This window comes from Haemorhous mexicanus, chromosome Z (genome assembly GCF_027477595.1).
Source record: "Haemorhous mexicanus isolate bHaeMex1 chromosome Z, bHaeMex1.pri, whole genome shotgun sequence".
Taxonomy (NCBI): Eukaryota; Metazoa; Chordata; class Aves; order Passeriformes; family Fringillidae; genus Haemorhous; species Haemorhous mexicanus.
In genome coordinates, this window is record NC_082381.1 from 19,859,076 (window position 1) to 19,879,618 (window position 20,543).

At 38.0% G+C, this 20,543-nt stretch overlaps 1 protein-coding gene across 1 annotated transcript in view; it reads left to right on the forward strand.

Moving 5' to 3' along the window:
- Positions 1-20,543, forward strand: part of CAMK4 (calcium/calmodulin dependent protein kinase IV) — a 143,204-nt gene that overhangs the window by 806 nt on the left and 121,855 nt on the right. The gene's annotated exons all lie outside the window — the stretch shown is intronic.

Below are 20,543 nucleotides of genomic sequence, written 5' to 3' on the forward strand. Positions count from 1 at the left end.
CATCTTCATTCATTAATTTCTGCACTACTGCCCTGGTGATGGTCCTGCCCAGCAACTTAAAGGTCCCAAGTGTTCAGGTTCTTAAAAACTGAAGTCTGGTGTAAAAACGCTATATCTAACGTGGAAATTTTGCCCTCTTGATGCATTTGTTAGTTCATGTTGAATTTGCAGGTAGAAATTAATGTGCAAAAAAGTGGAAAATTACAGGCTCTTTGAAGTTCACAGTACATGACTTAAATGTGTAAGTCAGTAGGTAGCAAATAGCAATTGTTAGTTTTGCCAATGATAGAGCATTAAAACTCCTGAATAAATGTGGGAATTTTGCAGACAGTAACATGGTTGCCTTGGTAGAATACTTTTTCCAGAAAGGACATGCAATGAAAGTTATTGCTACAAAGCATACCTGTGCTTTCTGTACCTTAACTGATAGGGGCAGGAAAGGTGATAGAAACACAATATAGCATAATTCTTGACTCTCTGCCTAGGTCTTATGCATCCACTGCTACTTTTTCCCCCCACTATTGCTACTATTCCTGGCCAGATTTAATAGCTATAATTTTATGTATGCTTATCACATTTATGTTTGACTTCACTGTACCCCTGTGCAGAAGCATAAAAATATAAAGCAGGAAATTTTGCTGTGTTGGTTGTGTATCTAGAGTCAACAAAAAATGAAACCAAACAAAATGCAGCAGTTGATACCAACCCTGTCCCCTGGATTATTACTCTTCTCTGGGGTCTGTCTAGAATCCTCCCACCCTTTGTGATAATGACTGTGGGCTTTGCTTAAGTGCAATATGTGTTGGTGATGCATCTTGGGTTTGTTGCATAAGGAAGGGTTTTTAACGTGTGAAATCTCCAGATTTTGGTAGGAAGAGTTAATGCCTGTAAAAGTACTAGAGTAAGGACGAGATGCAATGGATTTTTCTAACTTGCAAGGTGAGAGAATAAATGCTGAAACACTAACAAAAGGTTTGAATATGGAAGATAACCACACCCAAGCAGTGTAGAGATGTGAACCATTAAGTCTGCTATGTTCCTGGGTAGAGCTAGGAAGCAAGATTTAAAACAAAACCAAAAACAATACAGGAGAAAACAACCATCTTAATCAAAGATTGAGAGGTAGAGAAGGGACAGAAGAACTTGTAGGGGTACATGCTTTGAGAGAAAATTTCTCTAATGTGTATGGCAATGGGCTGTGGGGTGTAGCAAGAGATAGGGGACCTGTTGCACGTGGTTAGAGAGGCCATTGCATCCAACAAATGCCTGAAACAACTCCACCAGTTCATGACAGAGCCAAGCCTTATCAAACAGCTGCAGAGTCCCAGTCTGGCCACTCCTGCTTTTGCTATCTGGAGCAAAGATCTTGGTCCTTATATCCCAAGGCCAGCTTTGAGATCTTTCCAGAGCCAGCATCCAGAGTGCTGGTGGTTGTCTCAGAACCCCTCTGATAGGTGTATCTTGGCAAATCTGTAAAGAAGATCCAACAATCCCTCTTGGTTCCCAAGTGTCATATAAAAGTGTATTGCTTTGTCTTGGTAACCCTCTCCACACTTTTTAGTTTTGGATATGGTTTTGAGTACGTCTACAAAAACAAAATTATTCATGGCTTAGTTAGGTTAGTGCTGGGGAAAATGTGTCAGGTGAGGCTGAATGATGTGGTTATGTGATCCCTTTAGATCCAGAAAATAAAGTAATATACTGTAATAACCAATGGAAAACATTGTCCTAAATTATCTTTAGCAAATACAGGGATTGAAAGACGTCTTTTGGCAGACTCCAAAGACCTGCATTTGGACAGCTGTGGCCAAATATGGGAATTTCCATTTGGAAGGAGTGCTCCTTGTGCAAAGTATATCTGACATATCCCTAAGACATCTTACTCTGTAGCTCTTGCTTGCATGACTAGCTAAGGAGTCATGGAAGAAGAGGGAGATGATCCTTTAGAAAGAATGATAAAGGGCCTTTAAGCTTAGGTGGGAGTCAACAGTTGTTTTTAAACAGTGGAGTTCCACAGGGATCAGTTCATGTGTCTGTGCTGCTCAACATGTTCGTAGGTGGAGGGGTTTAACAGAAATATTTGCTGGTCTTTGTAAATTGTCAAGGGTTTAAAGGTTGTGTTGCCTATGAAGAATTACAGAAAGAAACAACTTACTCTACTGTTGGGGCATTTAAATGGCAGATGAAGTTTAGTTTGGATAAATAAAATGGCATGGATGGAACATCTCCTTGGAGGTGCTCGTTGGCTGGTTTGTTTTTTTTTTTTTTTTTTTTTCTTTCATGCAGGCTCTTGAGGGTATCTGTCAAAAAAATGGAGTGTCCAGTCAAAACTCAATGACAGGAGGTAGAGCCACTTTAGCACAGTGTACTGGAAGTCCTGGCCATGGATATTATGGATGCTAAGGGGTTACATGGACTTAATGGGCAACTAGGCAAGTTTACATGCAGGAAATCCACTAAGACTGATGAAACCTGAAGATGCTAACTATTGAACTGTGAATTCTTGAGTTTTGAGGGTATTCTCGGGCAGTGTTGACAGGAGTTTGCTCTATTCTCACATTTTTCTTGAGGCATCTGTGTTTGGCCACTGTTGATACTCTGGGCTAAATAGGCCTTTATTCTCATTCTTTTATCCTGTTTTGATGTTCCACTGAAGCCCTGATTAGTTCACCTTCCTCTTAGTCCATTTTTTACAAGGGTTTTTTTGTATAAGTGGAGCTCAACATACTGTAAATATGAAAATTTGTGCTTTGCTTTAAAAAATGCCTTTCTATTACGGATTGCAATTGTTGATGTAGAGTTTGGAATTTTGTTCTGAGTGTATTTTATCTAAAAGCTTATTTTCCATACTCCCTTGGAAAAATATGTTGAAAATGTTGTACTCCAAACTTGTATATCCTTAAGGACTAAAACCTTTTGTTAGCCTTATATAACCCTTACTGTATCTTTTGGTACAGAGTTTCTGAATTCAGGGCTGGTCTAAATATGGTAGTAGAGTGAAGAGGAAATTCAGTAATGATTTTTTTGATACTCAGCAATATTACAAAAAATGGAAATTTTCTTTCTTGGAATTTTACTTGACAGGCAGCCTCTCTGCTTAACTAACTACACAACTGAGTGAACTATCTGAGTTGAGACTGTCTAATGTTACTATTGTAGGCAGAGTGCAAATCTATTAAATGGTCAAACGCAGATGAAAGTATTTCCGATCAAATCCTTCAGGCTTTCTTTCTTCCAAGGTTACCTTTTCCTGCCTGGGCAATCTTTCAGCTGTGTGATCCTTGCTGAAGACTGAGACTGAAAGGCTTTCAGTACTTGGCAACTTAGCTTGGACTGACAGTGTGAGCTGAATCATAGGTGGTTTATGTCCTTGAGTTTTTAGCACAGAGAAAGTTGAAATCTAATGTACGGTTTGAACTCAAGATTTCAGTGTGCAGAATGACATCTTACTCTGTCAATCCTTTTTATGAAAGCTGTCATCCTAATGTGTACTTTCGAAATGGCAGAAGTAGATGAAATCAGTTAACTTCTTTGTTAGCTGATTTAAGCTAGCAAAGCAAAAACTTCTTTGTCAAGCTGATAAAAGCATTATTTTATAGAAATGGATTGGTTTTGCACTTGATGCTTGGAAGTTCAAACAGTTTTTGCTTTGAAAGCTTGCCAATTATTTTACCCTCCATCCCTTCATTAAAAAAAAAAAAAAAAAGTTCCTTTTTCTGTTCATCTCAAGAGTAATTTGTTTTACAGACTCTTTGCCCTGTTTATTTTGAAAAATCATTTTCTCAGTGTGCTTTAGGGTGCATTTAAATTAGGTCTGTCCCTCCTTCGTAACACTCTTGCTCATTTGCTTGTGAATTTGTTTTTTTTGGTGGGCCTGAGGATTTTCCGAAGTGATGCAGGGATGCAGCTGACAGGCAGCACGTGTCTGTGGTGCTAGCTGTCTGACTGTGAGAGCGTGGGGTCCTTATAGGAATCATGATGAGAATTGTCTTTGGGCAGAAACTGCCCACGTAGACGTGCCTGTGCCACAAACTGTAACTTGCTTGTTACCCTCACACCTTCAGACAAGCAGGAAGCATTTTCCCTCGGACAGTTCCTGCCCATAGGGGAGGCTGTTGAAGAGGTGGGTCTGGGGCCTCTTTTGGGAACCTTCTGGTGGTTGGACCTTGCTTTGAGGTAGGAGGATAGGAGATAGAGTGGGCAGGGTGAAGTTTCTGACTTGGGTACCAGAAACCAGAACTTGCAGCGAATAGCCCAGGCTTTGACAACTAAAATTCTTTACTCAGTGCAGGGCGTGATTTTTTTCCCCCAGTTTTGTCTGGTTCAGTTCATCAACTGGTTGATTCAGAAGTAAAAAGCTGTGTTGAGAAAGCAGGGAAAGAAAATTTACTATTCCATAAACAATACCTGAAATGAATAGGTGATAAATTCTGTGTAAATTTGACTGCTTTCTCATACTTAAAAAAAGAGCTATTAATAGTGAAAAATTATTATAGAAAACAGTTATTTCTTGATTTTCAACTTTTTTTTCTGTCAGCCCCCATGCATTTGTGTCACTGGTTTAGATAATGTTTTCTAATTTGAAAAATTATTTTTCTAGTGGAGAAAATGAATAGCTCTTGAAGTAAGTACTCTTAAGAATACTGAAAAATTTTTTTACACAGATTGGTTTTAGGAGTGATAATCATATAATTTGTGTTAATACAATACTTGTCATGCTTGAAAAACATCCCATTGAACTGCTAGAGGTAAGATGTAACAAAGCCATTCTTTTAGCATATGACAGAAAGAATAATAGAACGTTATGGAAGGGATTGTCTACCAGGATCATCAAGTCCAAGTCTTGCTGAAGAGAGAAAATCTGAAATCAAATAAGTGTTTTCAAGAGCAATTCAAAGAGAGTGGTTGTGGAATAAGTCTGTGAGATTCTGGGTGGAGAGCAGATAAATTTACTGAAGTTCTGTGGTATCAGAAGCATATTAAGCACATTTGCACACTATCTTTTTGTGTGTGCAAATGTGCACACTGTTGTGTAAGGGATTGTTATGGACACAGTTTCATAGGCAGAATTCTTCCAGTAAGAGATGTTTAAATGCTTGCTCACATGGTAAATAGCCACGTTTAAAAAGACCACCAGTTATGAAAAAATCAGTGAAAAAATAATCAGCAGTTTGCAGCAGTCTGTGCTCCATCTGTGGAAGTTCAAGTGCTTGCTAGAAAGGGCTAACTATCCTCTTCAGTCGCTAAGATCGAAGAAGTTTTATTTTCCTGAATATTGTCTGAAAAGTTCAATAAGGAAATTTTAAAAAATACTCATTCCCAGGCCTTATTTTGTTTAAAGTGTAACAGATTGAGCCAGCTTTATTGCAGTAGATGAGAACAATTCTTCTGTAGTCTTCTGCTATCCACAGTATTGACTGGGCTTTGGGAAAGCAATCTTCTGACCTGCACGTTCTGTGGAAAAACCTGCAGAGGTTTGAATATTATTTTCATCTAAATATATGCAATATGAATGAGCCATTAGTAGGAGTTCAGATTGTATAACAATAAAGAACATGTACTTCCTTGTGCTTTGAAAATGAAGCAGAATTTAAACATAGAAACTTGCATATTTATTTGCTCCTTGCTTCTTTACTTAGGCATTCCTACCATACTTCCTCTGTTCACAAAAAGCAAGCCTTTATTATCTGAACAATCAGTAATTTCACAAGGAATATTCTTTTTCCAGTACAGAGATGATAATTCTGAAAAAGGTAAACCATTTAATTCCAAATGATTGTGCTGCTTTTTGTTCTTGGTTTGTCTAATGTCTTTTCTGGTATTTGTAATTTCTGTTCTTCTTCCATAAAAAAGAAAAAAAAAAGGGTAAGAATGACACATTTTACAACCATTCACTGATATACTGGAAATTGTCTTACATTTTGGTGTTAGTGATGCTTTATTTGGCCTTGCATTGTCAATGTCATTACTATCATAGTTTACTCTGTTAATACACATGGACAATTGGGACCCATCCATATTTGCATATGTTGCCCCATGAATAGATTGACGAGGTGTTATTTCACTCCTTAGAGTTTTACTCCAAAGTAATTCTAAATTAGGAGACCCTGTACCAATATGACTTTGCAGGTGACCACTCAATGTGTAGCAACCAAAGATTTTGAATTTGAATTTGATCTTCAGAGAACAAGAGGAGAGAATCCACCAAAGTGGATTTGGTTCAGACACGAGTAATGGCTTGAACAACACAGTGCTGTACATTATAAGTTTGCCTCCTTTCATTTATGTGTTATCTCTGCTAGAGATAAAGGACCATAAAATGTAATAGAGAAGGAAATGGGAGCCCTCCTGAGGAACAAAAATAATTATGAAACACACTGCCCTTTGACAGTTTACTATCTATATACCATGGCATTTTGTGGGGGATAACGTAAAAGCAAGTCTGAGAGTCATAATTCACAACCTGAAAAACAAAACACTAAATTTTATGCCCTTCAACAAATGTATAGTCCGTGTTCCAATGCATACCTTGCTGTGAGCATCCATATGCCACAGATAAGATGCCAGAACTCCAACTTTATCTCAGAACTGATGTCATCTCCACAGTCCTTTTCCCCAGACCCTCCTCACCAGAGACATGTGATGCATCTCTCCTCTGGCCTGTCTCCAGGCATTGTGAAGAAAAACCAAAAACAACTTGCTTGGATTTAAGGAACAGTTGTCAGTTCTAAAGCAGGATCATGTATGTGTTCCTCTCCATGCTTTTCCCCACAGTAATTTTTCCTTCTTGCAAATACTCATATTTTCCTCTCAGTTGAGATGATTATGAACACACCAACTTATTTTAACTTATTTTCAGTCTTTTGATCTTTAAAGTATATCCATGTCTACCAGGTTTGCTGCCTTTGGGTACTGATACTGCATCTTAATATAGACAATTTAGTGTGATTTCATTAGTGAAGACGACCCTGATTGCACCACAGACTTTACCAGAATGGAATGCAAGTAAAAAAATTTCAGCAAATGTCTTTTTTTTATCTTTTTGTATTGAGGTGACTGGGAGGGACAGTCAATCAGATCAGCTGCCACTGGTATTATCTTCAAGAACTTCTGAAATAATGTTCATATTGATTTTCTCTAAGTAGTCCTTGTTAACAGAGTTACACTGACAGTGCCAAAGGATGTGGTATGTGATTTTATTTTGTACTTAGCTGTAAAAAAATTAAACAGACCACGTTGAAATGATTGAAATTCTGTACCCTTCTATGAAATGCTGGACATAAATTGTGCAGTTTTCACTTGATAATAAGTTCTTTAGCTGTTATATTTATTGGTGATTAGTTGTTTGAATTTTATTCAAACTTGAGGACATATCTCTTTCAGATTCTCTCTAAATGCAAGGCAGTGTTTGCTGTTTTCTGATGTATTAGGTGTCCTGCACTAGCCTTGTGTCCTTGTGGATCAACAAGAGTATTTTAAGAACATGGTTTGGACCAGAAAAAATTCAATGCTTTTGACACACTTTGATTGCTTTATATTAATGAGGTTTTACTATATAGTTTTAGATTTTTGCTGAGAAAGTGGATGTTTTGGTAAGGCTTATAGAGCCCTGAGAGAGTCTGGCATGGATGAGTATAGATTTTTTTTTAATGTATTTTTTAAACCTATTGACATAATTTCTAGTTTAATGAACCACAGTTCTGATCTGATGTACAGTGCTTTACAGATGTTTGGGTTTTTGTCTTCCTGATGGAGAATGTGCTTGTCAGCTTCCTGTGTTGTGCAATACTGATTTGTTAAAACTGAATGCAACACGTCCTGAGAACTCCAGCACCATTATCATACTCTGTGCTCGGAGAGCTGTAGGATACATGTACATGAATGTTTTTAGCTGCCTGCTTTGAGCGATCCTTCTCTCTACATTCTCTTCAAATCCTCATGATTTTCTGGCTAACTAGCTTAGTAAAATTAAAAATGAAAGGGTTGAAAGCTGATTTTGTAGTGGGAAGCAACACTTACGAGGTGTAGGCACTGATGACCCCATAGGAAATGACCGATGACATTGCTTAATGACTTTAGGCTCCAAGTGACCACAGGAAGAAACCTGATGAAGGTGGGGTTTTCCCTCTCTCCCTCTCACCTGCCTGTGTTTTTCTGGGGATTCTTTGCAGCCTTTTCAAGGGAAGCTGCAAATGTTTGTGGAGCATGCTGTTCACTGATCTGCTAGCTAACTGTCAGAGGATTAACTTGAGTTGAAAGCAGAAGGCAAATTCTAGTCTTAAAAATGCTACTAGAACAAGTAACTGATAATATTGGAGCAGTGACAATGAAAAGGCAATAATAAATTAATTTGTTTGGTGCAAGGAGGAGGAAGACTGGTATCTTATTCTCCCTTCATAGCATTTTAATTCAAGAATGTCTTAACTGTAAACAAGAGCAAAGTTTAGTAGTTAAAATTAGCAACTGATGAATTCTTAGTAAGATCAGTAATCAGTTCCAAATGGGGTCAATATGTAGTGGAAAATCTGCAAGAAAGAGACCTTAAAATTCACGAGCAGGTTTTTTTTCTCAGTCTCCTAGGGGTGAAACCCATCTCCATCTCTTTATTACCTCCATAATAAATATGCACATAAATTTTTTTTTAAGTTTAAATTAAAATCCCATCTTTCTTCATAATTTATATTATAAGTCTTCAAAGGTAGGTGGAGCAGGAATAAAACTGAGTGAAAAAGGCAGTTTTATTCATACTATAAATGTTGTTCAGAGAATTTAATTGATTGGCAGTAGCATAAAGAGAATATTCTTTTCAGAGAATCATTAATTTCAAATGAGAAAAAAACCCCTTGGTCACATTCTCCTTAGCATAATGGTATCATTTTTGCCATTTGAATATTCAAGTTGTCTAGTTACAGTACACTAGCTCATGTTAATGCACAATGATTTCAAATGGTTTGGTCCATACTCGGCTATTTTTATTGTTCATGCTACACTTACATAGTAGAAGAAAAAACCAAAGTATTTTAACCTCTTCACATTTTTTTCCTGCATGACTTCAGAAAAGATGAAATGTCATTTGTGATGGAAAAATCATATTAGATGTATTTCCCTTGCAAATGACTGCCTAAATTAGGACTGGTGAAATTTATTCTTCACATAAATAGCCCTCCAAATCACTTTCTTTCTCTTGGCAGTCTCCATTCTGTGAACTGGTTATGTTTGCTATTTGTGAATTAACACAATAAAAATATACCAGATAGCCTGTTTAAGCAATTTGCCATGGTGTTTCTTATGAACCATGTGTCTTAACTGTATCAAATACCTAGCAATACCATTTTACTGTGTTTTGTTCTAAGTCACAGATAAGGTAGAATAATAATGATTAACAAGATACCTTAGTCACCCACAATGGCATGTGGCCATTAGCAGACCATATGTAATTCTTTAGAGCCATACCTGTTTAAGTTTGTTTTATCCACATATTCTTATCTTTGCAATAGTTAATTGCCATATTTGAGGACTCAGGAATTTTCATCCCATGATAAATTTCAATATTTTGGCATTTCTCTTTGAGTTAGAATGAGTAATTGAAGTACTTACACATTGTGGATAAGGGACAGTTTCATGCCATGGAATTATTCAATAATTCTGAATTAAAATTTACAAATCTTTTCACGTTTTGTGTTTTGTGTTCATTAAAGACATCCTTCACTCAAAGTAACCAGATTGCAAGTATGAAGTAAGTTAATATCTTGTGTGATGGTGCTTTATGAGAGTTCTGATTCAGGTCCTTCTTAACAGTTTTTGTCATCTGTCTTGGTTCTTGCTGGGACTGTGTTCTTCAAGCTACACAAAAGTGGTGCAGCTTTCATGTGATTTATTTTCCTGCTGGAACATGGAGAGGTTACAGAAGCTCTGTTTGTCTGCTGCCTCTGGTTACAAAATTCTCAGACTTTTCTAATAAGAACAATAAACATTATTGAATGGGATGACATGGGGTCACATTTGCCTTTTTTACAACTGCTGTCTTGGTGGCTTATAGCTGTCTGGTTGTTTGTTGCCCAAACGGTACGTTTTCCATTTTCCTTCTCTGTTTGCAATTGATGAGATTTTATAGTGGTGTTCTTGCTATTTGTCTGTACTTCGTGACCATGCAGTTAATGCAGCTAAATTTTATCCCTTTTCTCTTGATCCTACTCCCCAGGTAGTAAGTACAGGCTTTTTCTTCCTGTTATTATAGCTCTCTGATGCACTGCCAATGCCTCCCTGCCTTTATCATCAGCAAACTGAACCAGCATACTCCAAAGTTAATGCCAAAGGAGATAACTCAAATATTAAATAATGTGTTGAACCAGCCAAAGGCATAGTGCTCAAACATGCATGTCAGATAAAAGCAAAAAACACTGAAGTAATTATGCAATGTGTTTCTGGCAAGTTTTGATGAAGGTTAGATGCAAAGGCAAAGAGACCAAGACTGAGAAACAAAATCCTAAAAGCAACAGGCTAATAAAATTGTTCCCTTCTATACCGATATTTCCACTCCAACTGAAACTAAAACAAATTGGAATTCTTGCAGCATTGCCCATACCAAGGATGAATCTCTTTCATTTTCTTTTGGTGATTCCTAGCTCCATTAGCTAAGTGAGTCTATTCTCACCTTCCCTCTCCCCAGCTCCCAGTGCTTTCTCTAGAAAGAGAAAACACTCAAATGCACTCTCAGTCTTCTTTACGCAAAGAGGAAAAATTATTCTCCACGTATTTAATGGGCACAACTTCAGAAGCTGCAAAATTGGTCATTCTACACCTGTCTTCTTGTGATGGGTGCCAAATAATATAATTGGTGTGCTAGTCAGGAAATCTTGATGTTTCAGTAGATTAGGCTTTAATATGCAGATAGGTGTAATCCTCCTCCTGTTTTTGAAATGTGGATCAAGTGTGTATAAATTTATTGACTCCTGAATGTCAAAGGACTCATCTCCAGTCAATCTGTCAGACAAAACAGCGTATTTTTACGTGGCATTTGAAAATTATGTGGGTCTGTGAGTAATCTGGAACCTGATAGGTCCTAATTTTTTATCCATCCAGCGTAATAGTTGCAGTTGTGAAAAGTCACAGCAACATTGACATAAAATACTTGCCTTCCTAGGTATTATGAAAAATCTCTTTTAAATTTACTTGTAAACATTTCCTCTGAAAATATACTGTGGAGGAATTGGATTTCTTTACTCCCAGGTAGCTGTTTATGGTAGTTCTTCAACAGAGGACCACATCTGTGAGTTAGAATAATCCACTTAAATTTAAGGCCTCCTTACATGCAAGGGAGAAGAGAACCATCTTGACCATGGTTACAATAAACATATTAATTTAGAAGAAAGTCTGTAACCATCTGTACTTCTGTAACAGCCTTTTAAATATGAGCAAGGCAGACAAGAATTGTGCCTAAAATTGGTATGTGATAGTTTTGCAGAAGAGACTGTACGACATGGTTGTCCATATCACCAGGAGCTGTCTTGATGACTCAGGAGAGTTCTCAGTTATCTTCAGAATAACTGCATTGATTTTCAGTGTCCTCTTGTTGGCAGCAGTAAGTTCAGTATTGATCTGTTGACATCACCAAAGAATCAGCCAGATTCTCCTAGTCACATTCTTATCTCAAATTGAAATCAAAATGTCTTTGGGGGCCGATGTACTCTCCTACATCCTTAGTGCCTGGCTAGTGGAAAATGTGCCTAAACTGCAGTTGTTGCTCTCAGAGATGGGTATGCAGTGCACTGGGTATGTGTGTTTTAGTGCTTAAAGGAAACGTAAATTTGCCTTCCAGAAAGAATCAACTCTAATAATACCATGAATGTGCTTTTCCATTTTGCTAGTGAAGACATCTTGTTTGGAAACATTCAGTATTTGTTTCCAGAACTTTCAGCCTTTTCAGAGTCTACTGACTCATGCATATGTACATATATGTTTGCAATACAAGTTGGAATCAAGTAGTAATCCTAAGTCACTTGAGTCTTTGTAGTGTAAGAATGGTGGTGCTGGGTCAGATCAAAAGCCTGTTAGGGCTGATATCCTCTCTCCCAGCAGCAGTGAGAAGCACATGCCTAGAAGAGGAAGTGCAAGAACATCTATCCTTTGATGCTTGCCCAGAGCAGCCCTTCAGCCTCCAGAAATCTGAAGCTAATCTCAACCTTCAGCTCTGTTCCTCATACCAGAATGGTCATGTAAATTTGCATGCAGGGCTTTAGAGGTAACACAGAATCACAGAATGGATTGGCTTGGCAGAGACTTACTAAGATCATCCAGTCCAACCTCCCTGCTTAACAAAATTAGTTAGAGAAGGTTTCCCAGCAGTGTGTCTAGCAGAGCTTTGAATAGATGGAAATAAGCCCGGGGAGACATTCAGCCAGTGAAATTATACATGGGCTAAGACTTAGTACCTCTTACCTCTTAAGTTGGTGGGTTTGAGGTTGCCTTTTTTTTTTTCCCTTTAGCCAAGGACTTGATTTGTGTAATTTTTGACTATATATCAATATGTCTTTTATTGTGATAATAGGACAATTATGTTGTTTAATATAGGAAATTAGGATTTTAGGGAATTTTCTCTTCCATTTAATACCCCATAATTAATCTCAGAACACACCTCTTGCAGCTGGGCATAGACTTATTATGGAGAAGTTGGATTATAAAAAATTCCCAACCAGATATTTTCCCCTCATTTCTCATCTCAGCTCCCTGGGTAGCAGACACCAGCTCTGGTCAATTAGACTTGTTGATGACCTCTCTGCCCTGCGAAAATGAAAGTTTTATTCTTTCCCTCTTTTGTATCTCTTAACCAACTACTAATTCATTGGTGCTTTCTGTGGTTTCTTCAAGTACCTGTTTCGAGGGACCTTGTCAAGTGACTTCTGAAAACCCAAGTATCAAAATCAATCAAACCTCCTTTATATTCAAAATCTTGCTGAATCTTTCAGAGAAGTTCTGTGGTTTTAACACATAGCTTCTCTTTACAGAAGCCACATGAATTCTTCCCCAGGCTCATATAAGTGTCCATATATCCACAGTTCATATTCTTAGAGCTTTCAATGACTTCAGCCATATAGAGTACAGTACAGTCCTTCAGTTCCCTCTGATTAACATTTTTAAAAATTGCTGTCACATTTGTTCTGTATCAGTCTAAAATGGCTAAGTCAGTGTTGTACAAGAGTTTAGATATCACTTTAATTTAAGCTATCTCATCTATGAGTTCAAGTTAATCAATTAACTGGGTCTCATCCACTGCCCATAATGTGCTATTGGTCATTTTATCTGTTTTTCCCATGGTTTTTGCCTCTTCACTCTCTCTGTTTATGTGAGCTTTGAAGACCTTTCCTTTTTTTCAGCTATCTTCTGAGTAAAGAAAGAGTCTAACATTGGAAAACATCAGATTTGTCATAGGCTGTTCAGTAGACACAAAATCTTTACAGAATTAAAATTTTATAATGATGTTGCAGTCACTTTTCAGTGTATTGTGGCCATTCTGTGCTTGCTGAAGGGATCACCTTCAACACAGAATGTTTTCGATTTGCTGAAAAAACAGGTAGGATGTTACTCTCCTGTCATTTGATGCAAATGCCCATTAACAGGAGATCCTAGGGAAGAGTGAAGCTGCAGAAGCTGCTGCTCATCCTTGCAAGGTTTCATCCTACACCTTCCTTTTACCGTGCCTTAGCACAGTTTGGGTAAGGTGAAGGTGTTCCCTTATTCTCACTATTTTTTATGTTTGACCTCATGGTGTTAGCCCCTTTAAGTCCAGCAAAGGAGAAATGTGCATGACTAAATATAAGCAAAAATTTTGTTAAATTATTCTAAATCCCCATGCAGTGCTAAATCAGTTCATTTTTCTCTTTAATGAATTGTGCAATGGACAGACCATTTTGGGAAGCTGAGGGATAGAAGCTGAGTTCCGGCCTAATAGGCAGATAGAGAAAATTAGAAAATTTACTTTGTGTTATAGGCATATTTTGGTATAGAAATTCTGAATGAATGTTATGAGTCTTGCATCAAATTGGTGGTTTTCAGTGCTTCTGGAATATATTTATGTAACAATTTATTTTTTTTTATAGCTTGTAAGAGAAATACACGTGGCTGGAATAGGCTGGAAAATCTATTGTCCTAACTGGACAGTGAAATATGTGCCTAAATGACTGCCATTTAGCCTGACAAAGCTGTGTAAGGGTGTTTCAATATCTACTAATCAATAATCAGAATGATGGCTCTTGGCTGGTTAGTCCTTTCTGTCAGCTTCCATTGTCTCTGCAATCATCTGTGGCCTTACATTACAGCATCAGTTTTGTTGTAGGAAAACTCCCATTTTGTTTAACTGCTAGGAGGTGAAAGAATTTGACTGAAACTAATCATGCTTATCATTGTCCCTGAAGCAATAAGATGCTGTTGTGAATGCTCTATAATTCAAATGTGTGCACACATGTGTAGGTGCAACCTTGGATGGATGGGAAGGTAAGTGGCAAGCTTTTAATGTGTAGCAACTTTTGTGATTCCTTTTGATGTCAGGTGAATGGGAACCACCAAAGAGAGTGCACTGATGGAGATTAAATGAGTGGTAGGTATTTAGAAGTCTAATGTAACCTTTATTTTTTTGGAAGTGTTTGTTCCATCTTCTATCAGTGATGGACAACACAGCATTCTGAATTTATGTTAAAAAAATCTCTCCAAAGAGGGTTGAAAGCTGTTGGTCATAATAGTTCTTGAGGCCCAATAGAGATGATAAAATACCTACATCAAATAATGGAGGCCCAATAGAGATGATAAAATACCTACATCAAATAATGGAATTATTTAGGGTGGAAAACGACCTCAACCATAAATCCAATTCTGTGACATTCACCACCAAACCATGACCTCAAGAACCATGTCTCACTGTCTTTGAAACACTGTGGTTTTGACCATTTCCCCTTGGATTCTGGGGAATTCATTCTGCATCATGTCTCTGTCTTCAGCTCAGGGGCCGGGTACCCCCAGTTAGCTCATCGGGTGTGCTGCCAGTGCACCGTGGCTGCACAAGTTTCTTCTGAGCCTCATCGGGTGAAGTCTGGAACTGTGTTAAGCTCCAGCAGCTGTACAGAGCAGCCTTTCTCTTCTGTGCTTCCCCACACCTCAGATTCTCCAAGCATCCAAAGTTTCTGAGGCACTGTCAGCACCCCAGCTGGTGGTGTCCTTTCCCACAGAGGGATGTTTTAAATCTGCTCTTTCTTTCATGCTGACTCCACATCTCTTATTCTCAAATGGTCAAACTTCTGCCAACAGCTGCCATCCATTATTGCTTGCAAATGCCCTAGTTGTGGCTACAGGTTGCTTGTCAATTTTTCACTTTCTCCAGCTAAATTATTTTTGTGCATCTTCTTGGGGTGCACTTCTAATAACATCACAGGATAAAACTCCTCCTTTCTTCCCCTGTTGCCACACTGTGCTTCTCTGAGTAGTGGAAAGAGGAAAGCCAAGTGAGAATATTCTTCCTCGCTTTTAATTTTTCAAAGAAAATGCAGAATGCTGTTATCTCTGATTTGGCCTTTTCCACAGCCTTGATTTGTGTTAGAACTTTCTGGTGCTGAGAAGTAACAATGTTTAACCTGATCCCTCAGTCATTCAAAAATGAACATTTTCAGAGACTCTGAAAGAAGTGATATTCATCTCAAATGAACTGGCCTCAAAAAAATTGAAGAGCAGACTGGAGAATGAAATGAACATTATAATGCACAGAAACTGTTGATTTATTGTGGAGTCAGACTTCATTTAGGGCTCTGTCTTGAACTGGGAATCCTATGAGAATTTGCCGTGCCATGTTGAGATAGAGATATGTCATCCTGTCAATGATTTCCATTCAAACTCCAATACAAAATACATGCTTTGAGCATGCCTTTCCTTCATAAAATTCTCATGTGCCAGACTCTCTACTGAAGCAGTTTAAACTACCTTGAAAGATAAAATGAAGTATGAAAATTATCAGTTGGCCATGAAGACTTTTGCCTCTGGGTTTCTTAGGATTAGACTCTGACAGTGTTGGGATGACTAATGGGATGGGTGTTCACTGATTTTACACCAGCACCACCCCCAACTTTCCCCATTTCCAATTATGAGCCAAATCTACTACTGAAATCAGTGTTTTCTGACTTTCAAATCTGAAAAGCTGCAGAGAGGTCAGTGTTCTTTCATTGCCATACAGAGTGCTTTTCAGCTTAGACTGCTATTACAATCATTATGAAACAAAGCTGATTTGTTTTCCACCTAAAGTATATTTAACATAAAACCTGATTTCTTCAAAAATTACAAAAGGGAATCTTTCACTGTAGAGCACACTTTTTTGTTAACTTTTAAGAAATTTTGCCCATAATAGCATGAGCAAATCTTGGTACACAGCAAAAATAATGGAAAATATGCTTTCATATAACATAAATTTCCCTAAATTTTCATAAATTCAGCTTAAAAACTCTCTGCAGCCTGGATTTTTTTACTTTGCTGACTGATGGTGAGAAAGGAATTGTTAGTTAGAAAGCTGCCTTCAATTCATTCAAGTGATTGCTTGGGTAGGCACAGTTATTCTTGTTACATGCAGATACTTAAGTGGAAGTCAGAGTACTTGGAAAACAGGCTGCATCTGCCTACTGCTCTGCAGTAAATCCTTTGCTCACCACTTCTGCAAGTACGAATTTTGTTGTACCATCTGCATGCTTAAATGATGGTGAGAGATTCAGGAATGGTGACGCTTCTTCCTGTGTAGTGGTCCTATTGTTCTCTTCCTTCTACTTAGCAGATTTCGTGTAGAGGAATATTGTTTGCTTCTGCTGCTCAACACCAGGAGAGTTATATGGGGAGCCCGAGTCATGATGGTCCTGAAAGGTGCTTGGAGACTTATCAGGCACCTTTTTTGTCTGGATGAGCTCCTCTGTCCCCTTCAGCTATGGGCTCAGGAGCCCTGGGTGACTGAGGAAGCAGGGAGCTCAGTGGAAGGTGTTTTGCCCCTTCTCAGGAGTACTTTCTGTGTCCCTGCAGCTGTTCTGGCCCCACCATGCAGCCTGCACTCATAACCAAAAGAGAGTGGGTGATGGGTGTCTCTTCCACTTGGAACTTCATCCAGGGTGATGCTGTGCCTCACCTCGTGGGAATGATTGGGCTGGAAATGAGAATATACCATCACAAGTGGTACATAGGCCATTGCAAACTCACTTTTTTTTTTTTTTTCATTAATAGTCCAAAAGGCGCTTCTGAGTTTCAACCATTTTAGTTTTACCGAGACTGAAGTAGTTGCAGAACTAAAATTTCAGTAGTGCCAAGGATGAAAGATTCCTGTGCTCTACTTAAAAAGCTTCACCAGGTGACTTTTAATGAGCTAGTCAGTGGAGAGTTTCTGTGGTCTGCTGATGTTTTGCATAAGCTGGCAAAAAGAGAGGCTGGCATTGCCTCTGTCAGCACTGTTCTGTGGGTCTGACTGAGGCTGCCTGAGAACTTCACACATGCATTAACACACATCACCTGCCTCTGTATGCAATATCTACTCAGTTTTCACTACAAATAATTACTTTGATCAGCCAAGGCTGGGACTTCTTCAAGGCTCTTGAGTAAATCGGGGGATTTAAAAGCAATGAAAGTCCTCGTGTAGCCATACTGATAGAAAATCAGCAGCTTCAGGTAGAATCATGGAAGGCAAATCTGTTATGATAAAAGATAACAGGTTTTGGGGTTTTTCTGCTAATACATTAATTGTAATTTGTAATTACATTAACTTGAATAATTCCTTTTAAGGGAAACAACGATATGCATATCGGCATGCTCTGTGATAAAATATTGAAAGTCCAATACATCAGGGCTGGTTCATGCCATTCTTAATGTTATTGTTTAAGATGTTATGGCTTAAGGAGCTATTTAACATTGTACCTAGGTGTGGTTATCCTTCCTGTAGTTCTTCAGGCCTATAAGATCGGGCTACCTTACCATCTTAGGGTAGCTTTCAGTGCAAACAGTGTTCATATAGGTTTTATACGAAAAACTGCAAGATTTTAAAGGCAGCTCTGAAATGTGTAGTCCATTTCTCTCTGCTGCTTTTTATGCTATTATTTGGATTTCTTCCTAGAAGTTGTGCTTCATTGTTGAAAGTATTTCCACATGTTTCCATGAGGTACTTGCTTTGTGTGATTGCTGTCTCAGATCTTTATGGCATTGCCCCGCAGCTCTTTAGCAGTATTTTCTTGGAGTCACCAATGTATATTTACAGATACTTATGAGCAAAGCTGAAGTAATAAACTGTGTCATCAGACATGCATACAGGTCTGTTTGAAGGCAGGGTTTGTGCAGAACAAAAAGCATTTGGATTTCATCAAATGGAAATCATGACTGACTGCTCGAAGCTATGCTTTCTTTCATATAATTGAGGATCATGATTTTTTGCTAGTGTGTTAAATTCTTCTGTGTTGTGATTCCCCTAGCTCACCAGTCTTCTTTCACAAAAGCTTATAGCATGACCGCTATAAGCTCTGTTCTTTGAAAACACAAATAACCCATCTCTTCATCTTTAGGGAGAAAAGTCTTTCTTTTTACTTTATATTGAAGTCTTCAATTTTCTTTTCAGAATGATTTCAGACCTCATTATTAAACTATATCCAGCAGTCTTCTTTGCTACTCTTACAAAATGCTTGCATGAAAAGCAGCAAAAGCCCATTGCTCTACACTAGAAAGACTAAAAAATACAATTTCTAAAGAATGGAAAGCGATTGAGAGCACTCCAGAGTGACAGGACCAGCTCAAAGTACACTGGCATATAACATCAAGTGAAGCAGCAATTTGCAGGAAACTGTAGAGACAAAGGTAAATATATATATATATGTATATATGTATTATTATATATATAAATATATGTATATTTGTATGGAATAACAGAGGATGTGTTCAGCTGTCTCCAGACTTGCAAAGATTGACCTCTGTGTTGAATAGATCATGGGGATGTAGAAAGGCTTTATTGTATGAATTAACTTCATCTGGAGATTCCCTGAGGGAAGTATTTGTTTCTTCCAAGTTAGTTGGGGAGGGGTCTTTCTGACTAGTTATTTAGATTGTCCAGATCTGCTTTAATTCTTGTGTGCTCTCAAGCATACATTCCCACATTTGGAGTGTCTGCATTGAAAAAACCCACCAATTTTTGACTTGCTAAAGCAATCATGACCTGTCTATTAATGACCTCTTATGGAAATCCATGAAAGCACCGAGCAGCATCAGAGGAGCTGGCACAGGACTGTTGACACATCTGTCCATTTGAATAAACTGCAACTCCTTTTGACTCTCAGATCATTTATAGCTGCTATTTCAATGTGTTTACCCAGTGTTTCACTGACCCTGCAGTGTTTTGTCCTAGACTGTCTCCCTATTATTTCTGAGAAGGGTGTGTGGGACAATGTCATAAGCTGCATGGGGTGAGAGTGTTTGGCATCTGCTGCCTCCACTTGCAATGAGGCCTATTACAGGGGAGGAAAAAAATATATTTGATAATTAATTGCTCTTGAAAAATGAAACTTTCTTGTCAGTCATCTCATCATTCTCTGGTGCTGACAAATACTTTTCCTAAGGTTTTTTTTTTTGCCCCTGCTATTTCACCAGTGCTCATATTGTTTTTTCTTTTAGAGACAGTGGCAATTTGGCTTTCTTATAATTTTCTCAGTCTTCTAATAGTTTCTCACTCATTTCCCCTGAGTTAAAAAACAGCCACTTGTGGCTTTGAGATGTCTTCAGATCATGCTTTTAATATTCTAAGACACAACTAATGAAGTCAAGCAGTTTTGATAACATGTAATTTACCTCTCCCCAGTGTTAAGCTCTTACAGAGCTGTTAAATTCTTCTGCTTACCTGAAAAACTGACCCTTTAGTGGAAGACAGGGATTAAATTTGAGCCTTGCAGAGATTTTATGATTAGTTTTTTTTCACCTCTGTACCAAGTAGCTGGTTAACAATGCTCCTGGTCTTTCTTGTAACTCTCCCTTACCTTTGACCCTTCATATTTGGCCTTGTTTTTCAGAGATGTCCTGTGCAAACCTTTACTTTCTTTTACAATTGTCATTAGTGATATGACCAATTTTGTTTTGAAAAGGGGGGATGTCTGTTTTTGTTGTTTTTTCTGTTCTACTTTTTCCTCTATTGTGGTTGAGGGAAAGTTCTGTTTGCTATGTTGGTCTTTTATTATACTTACCTCTCCCAGACTTGCATTGGACTATTTTGCACTGCTGCTTGTTGCTGTGTTTTCTGCATACTTTCCTGGATGCTGCTGCCTTAAACTTACCTGTCTCTGATCCAGAATCCTGGTTCTGAGTGTCATTTCAAAACAGGAAATCCAATATTCAGTTAGTTATCTATGCACCCTGTACCCTATGACTAAATAACTGTTTCCTATGATTTTTTCAAAATCATTCATATTCAGTACTGAACAAATGTAATTTATAGAAAACTGTTTTTTCTATTGTACTTTCTTTTTTTATTTCCTTTTTTATTTTTATTTCCATTTCTCTTCATT